This window comes from Zophobas morio, unplaced genomic scaffold, assembly GCF_036711695.1.
Source record: "Zophobas morio isolate AGI-343-1 ecotype UQ-CSIRO unplaced genomic scaffold, CSIRO_AGI_Zmor_V1 ptg000005l, whole genome shotgun sequence".
Classification (NCBI taxonomy): domain Eukaryota; kingdom Metazoa; phylum Arthropoda; class Insecta; order Coleoptera; family Tenebrionidae; genus Zophobas; species Zophobas morio.
Window position 1 is genome coordinate 16954993 of NW_026972110.1, and position 20208 is coordinate 16975200.

The 20208-nt window shown below is 32.9% G+C and overlaps 1 protein-coding gene and 2 long non-coding RNA genes across 3 annotated transcripts in view; 2 read left to right on the forward strand and 1 right to left on the reverse strand.

The window, feature by feature from the left end:
- Positions 1-9608: 9608 nt before the first annotated feature.
- The window catches only part of LOC135122889 (uncharacterized protein PF3D7_1120600), a 277829-nt gene continuing 267229 nt past the window's right edge, over positions 9609-20208 (forward strand). The window contains exon 1 of the mRNA XM_064047371.1: positions 9609-9686. The gene's annotated coding sequence lies outside the window, so the exon portion shown is untranslated. The remainder of the gene's footprint in view (positions 9687-20208) is intronic.
- LOC135120305 (uncharacterized) lies at positions 10219-11037 on the forward strand. Its single transcript, XR_010278565.1, has 2 exons — positions 10219-10263; positions 10316-11037. It is a non-coding gene; the product is annotated as an uncharacterized LOC135120305 (long non-coding RNA).
- Positions 10589-11145, reverse strand: LOC135120297 (uncharacterized). Its single transcript, XR_010278562.1, has 2 exons — positions 10867-11145; positions 10589-10814 (listed from the first exon to the last, which is right to left on the reverse strand). It is a non-coding gene; the product is annotated as an uncharacterized LOC135120297 (long non-coding RNA).

Consider the following 20208-nt stretch of genomic DNA (forward strand, 5'->3'; position numbering starts at 1 on the left):
TAAAAATTTGAAGGTTTAGCGAAAAAACTGGAAGCGGATTCGTAGAGTACAAGTATAGGAGTACATTTTTGTATAACATTCAACTTATTTTAAAATACGGTTAATTGATATGACGTCATCATATTGTTGGTGTGAATGATTAGCCAAATTTTGGTTAACATTTAGCCATCTACATATTTTTAACATACATACAAATGTGTGTCTAATAAGAATGGATACAGATACCAGATAGACACAGACAGACAGACAGACAGACAGACAGACAGAAACTGTAGGGGTCATGAAACGTCGAGAAAAGTAAAAAGTCGAGAAGTAAAAAGCGATAAATAAATATTTACTTAAAATGATATGTTTGCATAAATTACTTTCACCAAAAAATGGGTGACATAATTTTATTCAAAAATATTAAATAGGTGTAATTTATGAACGAGTGTATTACGTTGGAATATTGCTAAACTTAAGATTATTATAACAATTATAGTAAGTATCGATTGTGCTTTAAAGCGAAGAGGTGTTAGAGGTAACTAATTTTACAGTTTTTTTTTAAACGAGAAAGTATAAAGTCCTCATGTGCCGGAATAATCAATGAGCGCCTTTAACAACAGGCTTCAAGTTTTCTTTCATTAATTTCAAATTTAGAATTGACTAAGAAATCCTTTTCTTTTGTCTTACGCCCGATATGGTCTCGCTGCACCGCAGGAAACTTGCTTTTAAAATTACCACTGCATTATTCAGAATAGAGGTATTGATTACTGGGTAAGCTAACGTGTTGCACAAGGCGAACGCATATCCTGCGTTGTTACAAAAAGGATAATGTTTCAGGGTTCTCGTCCTGGGGAGAATCTCCCTATAAGAAAATTTGTTTGTTGTAATGACTTCCAGCGCCGCGAAAACCGTTTACTTCGGAAATAACGTTATATTTATGGGTTCGGAGATATACAAAAGGTGGCAATATATCATCATTTATTAGAATTGCATGTTTAAGCGTCGATTCGGCTCATAATGCGGTCATTTATCATATAAAACAGATACGAGATTGCACAAACAAGGTTGCCATTTATTCGAGAAGCAATTTCAGGGTAATCTTACTGCTCTAGTTTCTATAATAATTTCACGAAATAATTGGACGGGTTCCGGAAGTTTAATAAAACCCGGACTTCTTACAACTACTATAATTTTTGTCTAGGAGTCTCATATGTTCGAGGAGTCTTGTTGGGAGAACCTGTTACGGTTAAATCTGGAGTTTATTGCTGGGAGGTTAAGAGCTCTAGAATCTAGAAGAATCGTGTCACTTTCATATTGTTATGGAGTCCATACTGGGGGCTATTTTGCAATGTAATGCATTAAAGCGGAAAATTGTAAAACACGAGTAATTTACTCGACTGTTTTAAAGAAGTTTTACAAACTCGGAATTAATGGAACACCAACTTCAGACTTTCAACGCTTTGTTTAGAATTTCAAGTGCACGGTAAAACATATACGTAACCATGTATTTTGAGCACGCTTTGTTACCAAAATTATTCCTTAATTGAAGTTCACTTCATCGGTTTTTAAATTATCCTAATTAAGTAGCTGAGGATGCAAATCAGTGCTCACAAAAATCTAAATTTTCGCTAAACAATTTTTTAGGATTAAGAACCATAGCTTCAACAGCAAAAGTAAAAGCTTCGAGACTAATCCTGGAGCTTAAAGACTTTGTGCATAACTGTAGACCTTCCCTAAAATTCATTTAAAACTGACTGCGGGGTTAAAGAGATTGCAAAAGAAGACAATTTGTTATTCTTTTCGTTTTAAATATTTGTTTACACAAAATCACGAAAACATAATCAGTGCGAAGTTTGTTTTTGACGGACAATGTAAAAGTAAGATTTCCATCCATAGCATTCATTAATAATAGCGTATAGCTAAATTTTTCACCTCACATTATTTGGTATATGCACAGGAACTATGAATTAATAAATCAAAATTCATGATTTAGCATTTATATATGTTATTTTAATTTATCCAACTCTATGAAACAACCTTAATAATCTATGCAAATAGTGCAGTATTTATATTTTGTTAAAAATGAAAGCGATACATTTCACAATTAATTGAAAATTCATGTCAGATTTAACGAATTTATTTGTAGTTTTAAATTGGATAGGGGATTGGTATAAATAGTAATTCTTCTATATCAGTACAGGATCAAATTGAAAGCAGGGAAATCAAGATGCTTTCAACCTACTCTGCTTACTCTAATGAAAGGGGACTTGGTATTATGAAAAAGCAATCTAGAGCTTTATTCGCACTGAGCCCGAGTTGATAAAGAAGAAGCTAATGATTCTTTTTTATAATCTTTCAACTTGGTATCTAGTCCGGGGCGGACGTAACTTAATTTTATTTACTTTTTTGCATAGCACCGGTGCTATTTAAAGAGTTTGTTTCGTATTGATTTACAATTTTAACCAGTCTGTCCTAGCGCATTTCGAAGCTAGTTAATCAACGAAGCTCTAAAACAATGGGTATAGATAAGTGTAACTTCGCTCTAAGTCTTAATTATCAAATACTGCATAAATAGTCAAGTTTAAGGCAACTTATATTAAACTTTCATCAAAATAAAGTGGATTATCTCAGCATAAAACAGTAAGATTTGCAAGTTTATGTTGCCCTGATTAAGCCTAGCTCGTAATTTTATTTACTAATGGCGCTACTACGTCTCAAAGCAATAAAAGCTCGGTAAATCTATAAACACTGGTTTAGAGGCCATGAAACTGTTATTTAGAAGCTTTCGTCGCGTTGACGGTTTACACACAAAATAACCTAGCTTAATTCGCTTTATAATGTCCAAATTATATCAATATTATTCCAAATCCCTGCGTTCGAACCCTCTATAAAACGTATAATTTCAAACGAACTCTAGTCCGTAATATCCAGCACCAAATTATTCGCTATTAAGTTGTGCGCTTCCGACTCAACACTCGCGAGTTAGATACGGGATTACTAGTCCATTAACGTCAAAGTGGTCTATAATCACTATAACACGATATAGATTCCAATTAACATCAGAAAAAACGAAACCAGTATTCTTACAGAGTTAATGTTAAAAATCTTTGCCTCTTTAGAGTGTCATAAATTATTACAAGTCAACAAGTCTTTAGGTTTTGTGATTTTTATTAGGGAGATAATCTCCAAAACTACTGAATTGGTTATTGTCAAATTTGGTGTGTAATATATTAGTAAAAATAGTAAAGTATTATTTAGTAAAAAATATTTAAATTCTATACAATAATAATGTACTTGTGGATTCTGATTCCACCTTGATTTTTTTTAATGTTATTATAATTTTTTGTTTGAACAACAAGCTGATCTCGGCCTGGGTTTGAACTAGATTCCCGGGATTTCATTTTTTTTTTTTTTTTTGTATTGATCAAATCAAGAACGGTTCACCCCACTTTCTCGTAAATATAAGAATACAGTAATGTTGCGTCCGTCTATATCTAATAATAATAAGATGTTAATTATCATAATAGTAGCTACTCACTCCAAATAATATTCTGATCGTTTGCTCCGTTGTAATTTAATTAATTGTCCTCTTAATTTTGAAGTGAAATGAAATCAATGTTATTTTCTTTATTTAAGACAAATACATTGTTTCATCTGCTGCCGCTGATGCTGGTTATCTGCACGTGCTTAGTATAAACATAAACAGTGGAAGTTAAGCATGTATTGAGAATGCATTTTTCACGTCTGTTTTAAATATATTTCATATTGGTGGCACGGTATTATTTACACCACTGGGTAGCATGCCCATATACCTGTAATTTTACAGTCCAGAGATATCTTTATTTTAATTTATAGGTGTTAGCATAAAAAATTGTCTAAATAACCTGATATTAATGTTTTGGTTCAGAGTGATGAAAGTACTACTCATTTGAACTCTAGTGTCTGTCCTTAGGTTTTATAACCGTAATTTAATTTTATATTTCCCATGCTACGTTGCCACGTTATTTCGATTTTCTTTAAATTTTCAGCGATACAGCATTTATGGTGTCAGTTATGTTAAAAATTTCAAAATTTTTGAAGAAAATGGTTAAAATGGCTTTAATTTTAGATAATCTTTTGCCACTTACCAAGCCGAAATCTACTCCAATAAACCTAAAAAATGAGTTTGTAATCTTTAAAATTTTTCAAAAAAAAAATGGTTAAACTGAGTTCAATTGACTAGGAATTGGTATCAGATTGTAGATAATCTTCCAGTTATTACGAATCCGAAATCGCCGTTACGACATCTATTCAATCAAACACGAAAAATAAAATTTTCAAAATTTTTACAAAGAAAATGTTAAAATGAGTACAATCGACTGATAATTTGTGTCAAGTTGTAGATAATTTTTTGCCAATTACGAATCCGAGATCGCTGTCAAGAGACAAATAAACGTGAAAAGTGAGTTTACAATTTTCAAACTTGTCCAAAAAAAATTGTTAAAATAGGTTCCATCCATTGGGAATTGGTGTCAAATTATAGATAATCTTATGCTCACTACAAATCCGACATCAAAATCCAAAGCAATGGTTAAAATGGGTTCAATCGACTGATAATAATTAGTGAGATAATTAAGTTAGAGATAATCTTTCGTCAGTTACGAATCCGAAGTCCGCGTCAAGATAAGTTCAAAATTTTCAAAATTTAAAAAAAGATAGTTAAAACGGGTTCAATCGAGAGAAAATTGATTTACTCAAAATTTATACAAAAAAAATTGTTAAAATGGGTTCAATCGACTGAGAATTTATGCCAAATTGTACACAACTTTCCTTCAATTACAAATACGAAGTCGCCATCACGACATCTATCATCAACGCAAAAAATGGGTTCATAATTTTCGAAACTTAAAAAAAAAAGTTAAAATGGGTTCCATCGACTGATAATAATAATTAGTGTCATACTAGGGATAATTTTCCATCTGTTACGAATCCCAATTCCACGTCCAAAAAAATTGTTAAGACGGGTTCGGTTGAGAGAGAATTGAACTCAAATTGTACATAATCTTCCTCCAATTATGAATCCGAAATCGCAATCACGACGTTTATTCAAACAAACACGAAAAGTAAGTTTACAATTTTCAAAATTTTTACAAAAAGGGAGTCTAAACTTTTTAAAAATTTTCAAAAAAAAATGGTTAAAATGAGAGCAATCGATTCAAAATTGGTGTCAAGTTGTAAAATAATTTTCCGCCAATTACGAATCCGAAATCGCTGTCTCGACATCCATTCAACCAAGCGTGAAAAATGAATTTACAATTTTCTTCTTTCTCGAAAAAAAGTGTCGTAATATACACAAAATATTTAATTATTTTTTTATTTTGTTCATTATTATTATTTTTATTATTAAATGGTTAAAATGGGTTTATTCGACCAAATTGTAGACAATCTTTCGCCAATTGCTAATACGAAATCGCCATCGCGACATCTGTCCCAATAAACTTAAAAAATAAGTTTAGAATTTTCAAAATTTTTACAAAAAAAGTGTTAAAACAAGGTTAATGAACTGAGAATTGGTTCAAGTTGTAAATAATCTTCCGCAAATTACGAATCTGAAATCATCTACATGGCAACTATTCAAATAAACGTGATAAGTGAGTTTACAATTTTCAAAATTTTTCTTAAAAATGGTTAAGCTGGGGTCAATCAACTAAGAATTCGTATCAAATTGTAGATAATCTTCCACTCATTACAAATCCGAAATCGCCGTCACAACATCTTTTCAAACAAACCCGAAAAGTGAGTTTAAAATTTTCAAAATTTTTACAAAGAAAATGTTAAAATGGGTTCAATCGCCTGAAAATGTATGCCAAATTGTAGATAACTTTCCTGCAGTTACAAATCCGAAATCGTCATCACTACATCTGTACAAATAAACGTAAGAAATGGGTTTACAATTTTCAAATAATTACGAAAAGTGAGTTTACAATTTTCAAAACTTTTTCAAAAATAAGTTAAAATGGGTTTTATCGACCGATAATTAGTGTCATATTGTAGATACTCTTCCGTCACTTACGAATCAGAAATCCGCGTCAAGATATCTATTCACATAAACATGAAAAATAGGTTCACAATTTTCAAAATTTTTTCAAAAAAATTATTAAAGCGGGTTCAATCGAAAGAGAATTGGTGTCACATTCTAGATAATCTGCGGCCAATTACGAATCCGAAATCGCGATCACGACATTTATTAGAACAAACACGAAAAGTGAGTTTACAATTTTCAAAATTTTTACATAAAAAAAAAGTTGAAATGGGTTCATTCGAGTGAGAATTTACGTCAAATTCTAGATAATATTTCTCCATTTGCAAATGCGAAGTCGCCCTCAAGACTTTTGGTCAAATAAACGTGAAAAAGGATTTACAGTTTTCAAAATTTTTCCTATAACATGATTAAAATGAGTTCAATCGACTGAAAATTGGTGTCAAATTGTAAATAATTTTTCGCCAACTGTCACGACATCCATTCAAATAAGCGTGGAAAATGAATTTATAATTTTCTTTTTTCTCAAAAAAATTGCGTTATATACACAAAATATTTAAACATTGTTTTATTATGTTCATTATTATTATTTTTATGGTTAAATGCTTAAAATGGGTTTAATCGACTTAGCATTTGTGCCAAATTGTAGACAATCTTTCGCCAATTGCTAATCCGAAATCGCCATCACGATATCTGTTCCAATAAACCTAAAAAATGAGTTTACAATTTTCAAGATTAAAAAAAAAGTGTTATAACGAGATTAACGAACTGAAAATCGGTTAAAATTTTAAATAATCTTCCGCAAATTACGAGTCTGAAGTCATCGTCATGGCAACTATTCAAATAAACGTGATAAGTGAGTTTACAATTTTCAAAATTTTTCTTTAAAAATGGTTAAATTGGTGAAACTGTAGATAATCTTCCACTCATTACAAACCAAAATCCAAACCCGAAAAATGTGTTCAAAATTTTCTAAATTTTTACAAAGAAAATGTTAAAATGAGTTCAATCTACTGATAATTTATGTCAAATTGTAGATAATCTTTCAGCATTTACGAATCCGAAATCGCTGTAAAGAGATCTGTTCTAGTAAACGTGAAAAGTGAGTTTACAGTTTTCAAAATTTCTCCATAACAAATGTTAATGAGTTCAATAGTCTGAAAATGTATGCCAAATTGTAGATAACCTTCCTCCAGTTACAAATCCGAAATCGGCATCACGACATCTGTACAAATCAAGGTAAGAAATGGCATCACAATTTTCAAACAAACACGAAAAGTGAGTTTACAATTTTTAAAATTTTTCAATAAAAAAAAAAGTTGAAATGGGTTCATTCGAGTGAGAATTTACATCAAACTTTAGATAATATTTCGCCATTTACGAATCCGAAATCGCCGTCAAGACTCCCGATTAAATAAACGTGAAAAGGAAGTTCACAATTTTCAAAATTTCTCCAAAATAATGCCGTAGGTAATATACACAAAATATTATTTTGTTTATTATTGTTACTCTTATTGTTTAAACATCTTCTTATTCATATAATACGTAGCTCATGGACCTGTATTGTGGCGCTTTGCCTTGGAGGGGAAAATCTGCGGTTCCATTCCCGACAATTTTTAATTTTTTAAATTATTAGTATTGCACATTTACCGCATGTGCCCCCAAATCAAAGGCAGTGGCGATGTATGGGTGATTAAACTGTGATTCATTAATATATTTCAAAAAAAGCTCTACAAAAATTTCTTAAACTCGTATGCAAACAATCGTATTTTTAAATGTAGAGGTTAAAATTTTTTAAAATAAAATTTTATAATGTTACAGAACGGACTTTGTTGAACTGTATGTGCTTCAGGGGAGCGGGAAGTTTATTTTCTTCCTTTCGATTTGTTAGTGTATCTTTTAAAAACGTAAAGAATCTCGAAAGCTTCCAGTTTCAAATATAGAAAATTATTAACGAAAAAAAAAAACAGAATAAGAAAACAAAATATGATGTAGCATTAAATTAGAGGGTGTTCTATTTTAAGAAACCGATTTGTCGATTAAAAATTATAACATTTTAGATTTCTTTCCGAAAATCACTAATCTGATTTATTCTATACATTCTTGTATTTAAAAACAATCTTTTGCTTTTTTAAAAAAAGCTAAGTTGTCAATTACGTAGAACAGTTTGTATAGTTAAAAATAATTTTAGTGTATGTTATTTAAAAATCGAACAAGTTATACTGTTTTTTTTAATTCTGCGTAGTATAGTATATATACTTACCAACAAAAATTCTAAAAAAAAAATATTAGAATAAACCGTAGACTATACAAAGTTCACAGTGTGCTTGGAATAAAAGGTAAATATTTGTATGTTATATTTTTATTATATATTTGCAGTTATAAGTTAAAAATTAAGCATTTGAATATGTACTTGAGAGTAAACCACAATTATGGAACAGGTTATAACTATATCTACGGATTGCGTTTCTCACTTTTAACAATCGCTAGAAAAGTTTTAAAAATTTTCTGTTTTTAAAAATCGAAAAGATGAAAAAATTCCAAACCGAACAAAGTGTTTATTTAATCTATACTGCTAAACTTTTAATATAAAAAGATCACCGTCCATGGATGCAGTAAAACTCAGCCGTTAAATTATTTTCTGAATTTTTAGCCAGAAATATTGCATTAATGATTTTTCAAAGTTAAATTGTTCTCTTTCTGAACGGAAAAGCTCCATATTTTTAATGTGCACTTTGCATTACCTGAAAATTACACGCTTTTTATATCGAAACTCATATTTAAGTTTGCTAACTCGCTAGTTTTATATCGGTAACATTTACTCCATAAAGCTACTATATAAAGTTTTCTTCTTTTTACAAAAGTTATTATTGTTTGTATGACTACTCTAAATCCTCGTTCGCAAACCTTCCATAAAACTTACAGTTTAAAACAAACACCACGCGACGGATTAACTCGGATCCGTTACATCCAGCAGCAAATGATCTTGTATTAACTGGAGTGCTTCCGAAGTGATAATAAAAACTGTGTAAAATCACACACGTCGGCTGTAAACCGCCATTTCAGCGGTCAGTACGTCTTACCCGGATTGCCGGCAATCATCTTGCTGAGTTCGGGATCAATCATGGGAAAATGAGTGGCTTTAGTATACGCCATTTGTAAGATAACAGCTTAAGACGTTTCGTCTGAGTTTTTCCGCCCCAAAGAGCAAAAAGTTGAGAGGGGGACAGTCCACAATCAACTCCACTTACCCTCACACACGGCACAGAGATATTAGCTGCCAGGACTGCCACCTTACAGGCACATAAAGCTCCCATGATCCGCTCTATTGAGACGTCTAGAGTTGTTAAGGTCCGCTTCTCTGACAGCACTCCAGTATCAGCTTATTGTCTTCTAAATTTACGAGGGACCATCTGCCTTTTTTGTTTATTCGCATCTCGAGGACGGATAATGCTGACGGTTTTTCTAGCGGTTACAGATCAGTAAGTGTGTCGTGAAGCTTTCGGGTTCGCGATGATAGACATGCTTGCTTTCGGGGATAAAAAGCTCTAATTGATAAGTGACGGAGCGTCTTGTGGATTGGGTTAAGAAAAATTGATGCACGGTATAAAAATATCTGATGGGAGCGATGAGTTTATATACCTATATTTAGACGAGTTTTATTCTGGTTTTCAGTTTAGAGGTTTGTATAAGTTGAAGTTGTTCTTCAAGCGACTTATCTCATGTGAGTTAAACAGTGATAACTAAAATTGTTGCTTTTTGCAGGTTTTGAACGACGTAGTAAACTTTCTGCGCAACACTGAGTAAGTATTAACGTAATTTTAGAAAAATAATCTATGAACGATTAAAACAATTGACCTGTGAAATGGTAGTTAGCATAGGGAAAAAGTCATTAGCTGGGAATGTTTGGGATTCTAATACAGGGTCATTATAAAATATTGTAGTCGAAGAAGGCCATGATTTTGGTGACATTTTGTGCCGTCTTTTTCAGTTTTGTGGAAAGAATTACACTAATATTGGAATTTTTATTTTTTACGCCACATTAGTTGACATTAGCGGCTGCACTGTTTCAACGCTTCATCAAATTCTGTCAGATGTCAATAATTTTTTCGTTTGTACTGGTACGTTTTCCCTCACTTTGTGCGTTAATTGACTTGTCTTGTTTTCATTTTTGCTGTCTTCCCCTTTGTTAGAACTTTAATAAGTGTCTCCAAAAACAGTTTTTATCAAAACTACAGATCATTGTGGAATAATCTCAGGTAATGAACACAGAGGAATAACTATGGTCAGTGTTACAAATTATTTTTTTAGTTCTTTGGCGCAATCATCATGCCTATTACCGTAATGGGGTGTTAAATGAGGATGGGGATGGAGTGTACTCTGTGGAGGCGTCTAAAAACGAGTATCTAGTGAAATGTTCTGTTGTCATTGATGAAGAATCTTTGAAGACGCTATACGGCGAATTATGGCCAGATTTAACGACACTGGTAGCATTTCTAAGTGAAAACCGACGGGGAGACCTCAAGTTAGTGAAGACGTTGTTGAAGATTTAAGGATGAGAATGGAACAAAGTCCGAATAAAGCTTTGTCAAAAATCTTTACTGTCCGGAGTACCATACAGCCCATGTCAGAAAATCGTAAAAGAGAAGTTACATATGCATCCATACAAGATTTTGTTGGTTCAGGAGCTGCAACCAGCTGATTTTCCTTGCCGCGTTGGGTATTGTAGTTGGTTTCAAGCTGATATGGACGATAACGGGATTCTCGATTTGTCGTTCTTTTCTGATGAAGCCTGGTTTCATCTGTTAGGCTATTATGTCAACTGACAGAACTTCAGAATTTGGTGTATAGAAAATACTCACGCTTTTGAAGAAACACCATCACACGCAATGAAGGTTGGTGTGTGGTTAGCTGTTTCCAGACGACGATTCATAGGCCTGATACTTTTTCAAGTAAATGAATGTGATCAATAAACAAAATTAGATGTAGAAAGTGTATGTAGGTACTGCAATAAAGTTTTTTATTTTCAGTAACTTTCATTTTTCTTTCGGTGTTAGTTGCATTCTCTTAATTTAAAACTTACTTCAACTTACTGTTTAGTAATAATTGTAATTTTACTATTAGGAAAGTTAAAAATCTTTATTAAACATTCTGTTGTTTCAAGGGATCTCATAATCATCTACAGAACTCTTAACACTATGCTCCTGAAATTTTATTGGTTTTTTCATCTTTTTTGTTATAGAAATTTTGAAAAATCTTGATATTAGGATGGCCATGTGGGCGTGTTTTGGGTAGAACCTCTTTGACATTCCTGTTATGCAGATCTGGCATGTTTCAGATATCTAGAAACTGCAAAGCTGAAGGTAATGTTTGGACATAGCAGTTTTCACCTATTGTAGGGATGAAGATCAAGGCTTTCAGTTGTGTTTTTTCAAGAGAAAAGCACCGGTCACAAACCATGTCTGCACCAATATTTTGACGATTCCTTACAATTTACAAACAGAACTTTCGCGGGATCACAACTTTGGCAAAATTATTTACTGCAAAAACTCATTAGGTACTCATAGTGTTCGTTAACTGTGATAAGACTTGCTCTGCCATTGTCCATTACGTGATTTTTCACAATTTTTACCTTCAGGGTACCTATAAAAATGTAATTTTTTAAATAATTACCGTGTTCATTGGTTTCGACAAACTTAACCTCACTTTTTGGATTTCATTATTTGAAAAATTATTGCTTCTTTGCAAAACAGACCAGATGATTTATTCTGTTCAACTCCAATCGACTTTCCAAGGTGTAATTCATGACAAAGCCCTTAAACGTTTTTCTGACAATTTACAATTTTTGAAACTGAAATGTATTGCAGTGGCGTTCACAAATGCTCGATAACACTGCAACCCTTAATGCTCTGGCCTGGCGTCTTTTCGTGTCTATTTAAAATGAAATTAAACCGCGAACCGGGCATTTCAATTTTTGACACATCTGACAGATTTGTTTGGACGTTCGTGACATTTCAAAACAGTTCAAATCATTTTGGTGATTAGCGGCACGAGAAAAATTTCATTTGTTTTTCATAGGTGAGTTGACTACAATATTTTATAATGACCCTGTATAATAGATTATATTCGATAAACGGTGGCAATTTGATTAGACACGCTATTTTTGAAACTATTGGAAAGCTGGTTTAATTGGATGTGTTTGACGACAATCGGTTCTTTTATCCTTAACCATTTTTATACTTTTTCATCTTCACTTGTTTACCTTAGAAGTATATATTTTGAATAAACAAAAACAAAAACTGTACTAAAGCAATTACACACAAGTTCAACGCAAAATTTGAGGTTATGATCATCCTGATGTATAGATTTTTGTATTCACCTGCAAGAAAATTTTTACTTTATTTTTTTATTATAAACAGGGTAGAGTATGACGAAGAAATATTTTCATATACAACCCTTATTGTGCGAAGTAAAATCTTTAGGTAGACAAGAATGCGTAAAAAGTACACACAATTTTTAGCAGCCAAGAGTCATTTACGTTTTAGTGATCTGTAAAAACTGAATGTAAATTTTCTTCCAGATTATTATCGCGATAAACGAAGAACTTCTTTTTTAATTCAATTTAACTGAAATAAAAAAAAATGCTCTGACACTGACAATACATTATTCCCGCCATAGCGAAAAATTAGATAAAATCTCGGTGATAGTAATGATAATAATTTATAGCCCTAACTACTCTCTGACTGCTTGCTTGAATGAGCCAAAAGCTCTGTAAATCAAATATGATGAACACATTTCAGGTTTTAATGCAGTAATCATCATTATTATCACGTATTATTATTTTTATTACCATTAAACGTATTGTTATCATCATTATTATCCTAATCAGTTTATTGAGTGCTTCCAATAAGCAATTTTGGAAACAAAAAGTCAACGTTCACTAGTTGGCGGACTCTACATTACCAGTGTTTTAAAGGAGTTTGTTGCGTATTTTGTAGAATAAATTTTATTTTACATTTAATTGAGACCAATTTGCTCAACAAAATTTTGAAATTGCGTACTATTTTTATGTAGACGATGAGTAAATACAGTTTTGTTAATGTATGTACTATAATCACTAAATCATTAAAATTATGCAGTTTTTTAGATAAATTTTAAATTTTCATTCGGCGCACTAATTTTTTCTGAGAACCTTATTGATTAAAATAAAATAAAGTAATTTTTTTATTATTTAACAGTAGCCTCCGTTAAAGTTCATAAATAAAGTTTCGTGATGATATTATTTTGTCATAGGTACGGTTACTTGTATGTTTTCTCGATGTTTTATGCCCTCTAGAATATGAAAAAATAGCTTCTCGTTTCGTCTGTTTTACATTTTAAAACGCTAACCAGAATAGTCTAGTCACCCCCATTAATAACTTAATGACGTCATCTCAAAATTTTGCAAAGTTAATGTTACTTAAATTTCATAAGAGAATATATACTTATATACTTGTGATTTATGAATCCGCCCCTATTTTTCACCTTATTGGGGCTCCCTAGTCTTGTCATTTTTTTAATGCGAAAGATGCCCCTCGTGCGTTTTTTAAAAATATGAAAGAGTTTCAAGGACCACTAATTTCTCTCTCATTTGAAAAGTTAATAAAATAATCCCGGGAGTTCCTAGTGTATCCTCTATTTGGAAAAATTCAAAAGAATCTTGGGGGCCCCGAGTATCTTTTTCTGATAGCATCTTTTTTATTGTTGAAAAATTCAAAAAAATCACGGGGGTACTTTGTATCTTTTTTGGAAAAGTTTAAAAGAAACTCGGCATTTAAAAATATGAACGACTCTCGAGGACCACCAGCTTCTTTCTTTATTGGAAAAATTAAAATAATCTCGGGAGTTCCCAGTCTCTTTTTTTTTTTGGAAAAATTCTAAAAATTGCGGGAGTACTTTGTGTCTTTTTTTGTCGAATTCAAAAGAATCTTGACCCCACCTATTGTTTTGTTTTGAACAAAAAAAAGAATCTTTGGCTCTTGAGTCTTATCTCTCTTTTAATGCGAAAGAATCTCAAGGACCTGTAGTGTGTTTTTTTCGTAGAATTTAAAAGAATCTTTGCAATCTTGAGTATCTTTTTGAAAAATATGGAAGAGTCTCGAGGACTACTAGTTTTTTCTTTTTGGAAAAACAAAAATAAACTCGGGAGTTCCTATTGTCTCTTTTTTTTTGTAAAAATTCGAAAGAATCACGGGGGTACTTTTTGACTTTTTTGGAAGATTTCAAAAGAATCTCGGGGGTCCCTAGTGTCCTTTTTGGTAGAATTCAAAAGAATCTTGAGCCCACCTATTGTTTTGGTTTTGAAAAAAAAATAAAAAATTGGGGTTCCCGAGCCTTATCTTTTCTTTTTTAAATGTGAAGGAATCTCTAGGACCTGTAGTGTCTTTTTTTGGAAGAATTTAAAAGAATGTTGGCAGCCTCGGGTGTCTTTTAAAAAATATCAAAGAGTCTCGATAACCACTAGTTTATTTCTTTTTGGAAAAATTAAAATAGTCTCGAGAGTTGATTTTAATTTATTCCGAGGAGATTATAGCAATGATGTTGACATGCGTCAAAATTGTGTTAAATTTTTTTGGTGTTCCGGGGAAAATAATACGTTTGTACCAGTTTTGAATCCTTGTAGGGTGTTTTGATCATTTTTAATAACATTTGTAGTGATATCAGAAATATTTTAATCTATCAATAAGAGTGAAATGTGCTCATAAATAATAAAAGTTTCAAGTAGAATAAAAAATTGTGCGAAGGTAAATAACCTAGGCGCGAGGAAAATTCTGTCTTATTTAGAAAGAAGCACAGGTGAATAAATACAGCTTTTTTAAAAAATTACAAAATTTTTGTTTTGCGAATTTTATTTCCTCATGATAATAATCTCCACGGACAGACGGACAGACGGACAGACAGACAGACGGACAGACGGACAGACAGACGGAAACGGGAGACCTATTTATTCGTCTTCTAGGGATCATGAAAGATCGAGAAAATGTAAAAGTAGAGAGTCGGCCGACGGACTCGATTACAATACTTCCTTTGCTTACGCTCGGAAAGTAATATAGATCATGCCTCGTCACAGTGTAAGAAAAAAAAAAGTTGTCCATGAGGATATCAAACTGGGACCTGAGCGTTATTGTCACGATGCTTGGCGTTCCTCTTACACTATTATGAAGTGTCATACAGTCAACAATCAACAGTCAAGGCCGATTCATAAACCAGATGTACAGAAGTATCTTATTTTTATAAGTTATTTAAATAACATTTACCATGCAAAATTCTGAACTGACGCCTTCAAATTGTTGGTGTAGATGATGAAACAAATTTTGGTCAGCGGTTTACTATCTCCACGATATTCGTACAATACTTATACAATTTGACAACAATCAGTCCAGTAGTTTCGAAGATTATTTATAGACATATTGACGCAGACGGCAGACAAACGACATACAAACAGAAACGGGAGACCTATTTTTTCATTCCCTCTTACAATACTTCTCTAGCTTATGGTTAGCATTCTGATAGTCTAGCTGGTTGTTGCACTAACTTTGGTTTTTCAGTTCATATGTTTGAACAAATTTAGCCAACACTTTAAGAAATATTAAAGAAATACATTTGAGAATGTCACTAATAATAAATAAGAATGGAATATTTTATTGGTGAGAAGGAAATATAAAAAACGCATAGGTGTTGGCGCCTTTTACGGGAGCGGTTGTTCGGGCGCCAGTTCCCTCTCCAGGGAGAAAACACCTGGCATACTCTAAGCGACAAAACGGATCTCCAGTAGGTCTCGTGAGCGTCTGCCGCGCGAGGAAGAAATAATACTCCAGTTGAAATTAAAAATATTTGGCTTTTATTGCGTAGTCACCAGCTACAGAACTAAAATTAAAAACTAAATAGAAAAAACTTTCAGAAAATAAAAAAAATAAGGACGGTGCTGCTTCGGCTCCTGGGGAGGCGGTGACGCTAAAAGGGGGCGGTACGGGTACGGGCACCGTACGCTGAAAGAGACTGCAGTGATCGGCGTAATAGGAACACACAAAAGTCCGAAGCTGAATGACAGTCTGCAGTGTCGGCGCGGCGCGGTTGTCGCGAACTCCCCTGTTCATTCCGACCCGTGTCGAGGTTTGCTTTCCGCCGAATATTTGTTTCTTTACAACTGATTTCGTAATTTCCCAAGCAAAGCGGTTTAGCCAAGATTTTCTGAGTGCTGATAAAACTGTGGGATTATGTATTCTTATGTATTTCTTTTTGTCTTTTATTTAGTTACTTCAATTTCATAGAAATTTCCTTTCTAGTAATTTAGTGTTTTATCGTCAAACTGATTGTCAGCAAACACCTTCTTTTTCAGAGTAAAACAACTCAAACAGTATTCCCCTTGCTGTGAAAAAAAATGTTCGAAGATTATTTCGACAGAATTTCGCTAGCCCCTGAAGTACAATAAAATATAATATTCAGCTTTTTCGAAAAATTTTGACATGACGTCATCAACATTTTTTGCAAGGACATGTATATCAATTTGGATAGGTGCAGTCTAATATTAATATGAATGCAATGATAAATCACAAGTCAGATAACATATTTTGCACATTTTCGAAAGGATTTAGTCGGCAAAATTTTGAGATGACGTCATCAAATTTTTGGAAAACATAAACAGATATATTTGGATTACAAATTTACCATGCTTACAATAACTTTAAAACGTTTACCGATAAAATAAATTGGTTCATTCAATAATTTTTTTGAGTCATCCTGTATAAGCAATTCTAAAAAATATGAACGGAATGGTAAATCACAAGTGTATACTCATTATATTTTGCACAGTTTAGATCAGATTTATTAGGCAAAATTTTGAGATGACGTCATTAGTTTTTAATGGGGTCGTAAACGGATAAATTTTGTTTAACGATTTACCATGTTTCCGATAATCTTAAATTGTAAAATGTTGTTATACAATTTTGATTTTTTTTTTAATCTGAATGCCAAGGGTAAAAATTCAAGAAGGATTCATAAACAACAAGTGGAGGAGTATGTTATTTTATAAAATTTAAGTAACATTTCCTATTGTAACAGTTAGAGACGACATCATATCATTGTTGGTGGGGATGATGAAATAAATTTTGGTTAGCATGTTACCATCTACACAATATTCCTAATACACGTACAAAATTTGTCAAAAATCGGTCTGGTAATTTAGAGGAGTATCTGTCTTATAAAAATCGACACAGACCGGAGACAGCAGACGGCAGATAGGCAGACGAAAACGAATACGTATGTTTCCATAGTCTAGGAGTCATGAAACGTCGAGAAAACATAAAAGTAGTCAGTCGTCCGATGGATTCGATTACAATTAAGACGTCCTTAACTGACGCCCGGGGAGTGAAAATAGAAAAAGCGAGAAAATTTCGCTAAGAGTTTTAGATTTTTGTTTAATTTCCTCTGAGATTAAAGAAAAATTGAATTAAGAAATATATCATTTAATTTACGTGCAATTATTTCTATGAATCGATTAAAACAGTAAAATATATTCTTTCGTGAGGCCCTGAAGTGAGTCGAAAAGACTTTCGTCCGTAAACGATATCGTGGCGACTTTGATTTTCAAACATTATCACGAATCTGGTATTTTCAAAATACCTATGTAATCAGAGGGTCCAAAATATTTGTCGAAATTTCTAAGGTTTAAAATTTTAAGACACAATTTTTGTCTGTTTTTTTACTTTTCGAACGTAAACTAAAGTAAATAGGAGTAGTATTGTAAGAGGATCCAACCGGGAAATGGTTGCTTTCATATTTTCTGGACGTTTCATGACCCGTAAAGTACGAAAAAATAGGTCCCTATTTCTAAGTAATTAAATTCAAAAAATGACAAGTATTCTAAATACATGAATTTGACGACACGATTAGTTTTTATGACAACTTGAAAATTTTTGGAAATCAGAAACCCTCTCCTTCAAAAGACAACGATTAGAACGTTTTATCATGCCTCAGGCGAACGTGTTCTTCTAGCACTAACAACTGCTGGAGGAGCTTTTTTGGTTCTTAATGGCCTTTTATCGTACATTTGTAATTAGAACAACAAAAATTTAACAGATTCAATAAATTTTACGTTTTTTTATATTTGACGTTTTATGAGTTAACCGGATGTTTGTTCCTGGATCAGAAAATATCTGAAAAGAGTTCTTGACAGCTTTAAAACCCTTGTTAAAGAACAAATCGTCACGAAGTTTAACACCTCGCGCCAAACTGTTTTCAGTGCAAACGTAATGTAACACCGTTTGTTCTCTGTCTATGCATTATTCTATCGGCAGTGTCTCTAGTGAGCGCCGGTGGCTTTTATTGTAGATGAAACCGAGCTGGGAATAGAACTGTTGATTCATGGTGTGGTCATTTGTTTAACCGCCTCATCCTTCTCCTGCTAAACTGTAAATTCTGAAGACTGAAAAAGGATTACGTCGTCTGAGCTTCACCCGCAACGCGCTCAGTACAATAGTTTCCGCCTGCAAAGTGAAAAACGTTTCGCACATTTACCCCATAAAACACAATTTCGAAAATGCTGTAACCAATTATGGGAGTCATTTTAATTGAAACAAACTGTACACAGTGCTGGGATTATTTTAACACACATGTACCGCATTGTAACTTGATTAAAATTGCCGGATTATCTATTCACGTCATGCTCCGCTTGTTGTAGCAAACTAAAAGGACGAGTTTTCTAGATATACCTACTTTCCTATTGCACCGGTGTACGTTGAGAAGACCTAAGATTACCCAAGTAGTTTGCTGCGAAGTGATAAGGAAACGTTTCGTGACGGCATTAAAAGCAAAGAAATTTGAATCTGGATAGTTAGAAGTTTGCAAGTTTTGTTAAGTGCTCGATTGTCTCGACTTGTTTGTGGAAGTTAGAAGTGGGGTAAAAATGCACCGCGAACTGTGAAAACTTTTCCGTAGTTGTTTTTTTACTTCCTGAGCGATAGCGAGTGAGGTGGTATCATTTTTTTGATGTTTTCTCACCGTCTCCTAGCACACGGAATTCAAGAAGGAAAGTTTACCGTTTCCGTCTGTTCACCATATTCCTGTTGACACTGGCCTGAAATAACCTGCAATAAAATGCTTATTTAACATTTTATAAAGTGTCAAAAGAAAACAGTGACATTATTTCTAACAACCAAACTGATCTTTATATGTAGATTTAGATTATGTACTTGTCATCAATGATTTCTAGTAAAATATGTACAATTTGTTTGAAACGGTGTCGAGACTGATTAAAAAAAAACTATTAAATTAAATAATTCATCGAAATGTAATTACCCTGTTACAAAAACATAACTTTCTGACAAATATTGGAATCGTGTCACGTAAACTTCACCTTGACGCTCATTAATGTGATAAATTTTGACCCAACTGGATAAAAGTTTTGGTGTTCTAACCCCGGGGGAACTCAAGCAAATTATATGAAAGAAGGAGGAAGCATTCGTGTTATGGAAAAAGGTGTTTTCGGTCAAAGTAAACCGTCCGCCAATACCAGTTCGAATATAAGCAGACAAAGTAGACAGAGGCCAACTAACGCTTAAGTGCGAAGCCCTATCAAGATAGAAAGCCCCGACAATACAAATCCCTCTTTGAGGATACTGCTTGTGTTTAATAGTCCATCGGTTTTTTTATTTAATAGTGTATGGATTTTCTTAAGTAAAATTAAGCTCAACGAATCGTCAATCATCGTTTAGGAATTTTTCTAAGACAATAACATTAATTAAGAATTACAAAACAGTAAACTCTATATTTTTGTCCTTTCATCAACATCCTCCTATGTTATAACAACTAAATTTAATTTATTTATGAGTTCACTGTCATCTACCACTCTTTTTATTATGTCGGATGTTGCAAAAATTACTGTGTTGTAACAACCAGACTTAGCTGGTTCCTAGACTATTACCTTCTTGGCGAAACACGATTCAAGCTTCTTACTGAAGTATGCAGTAGACCGGTGTGAGGACACTATAAATAAAAAAGTAGCAATTCGTGGTTAAAACGTCCTTAGTTGTATAAATTAAGTCTAATAGCAAAGTGTATCACCCCTGAAACTAAATAATTGTATCCTATACCCCCGTGTGAGACCAGTGTTACTAACGATAAACATACTTTACTTACCAATTCCATTTAGTTTTTCAGGTTGGCAT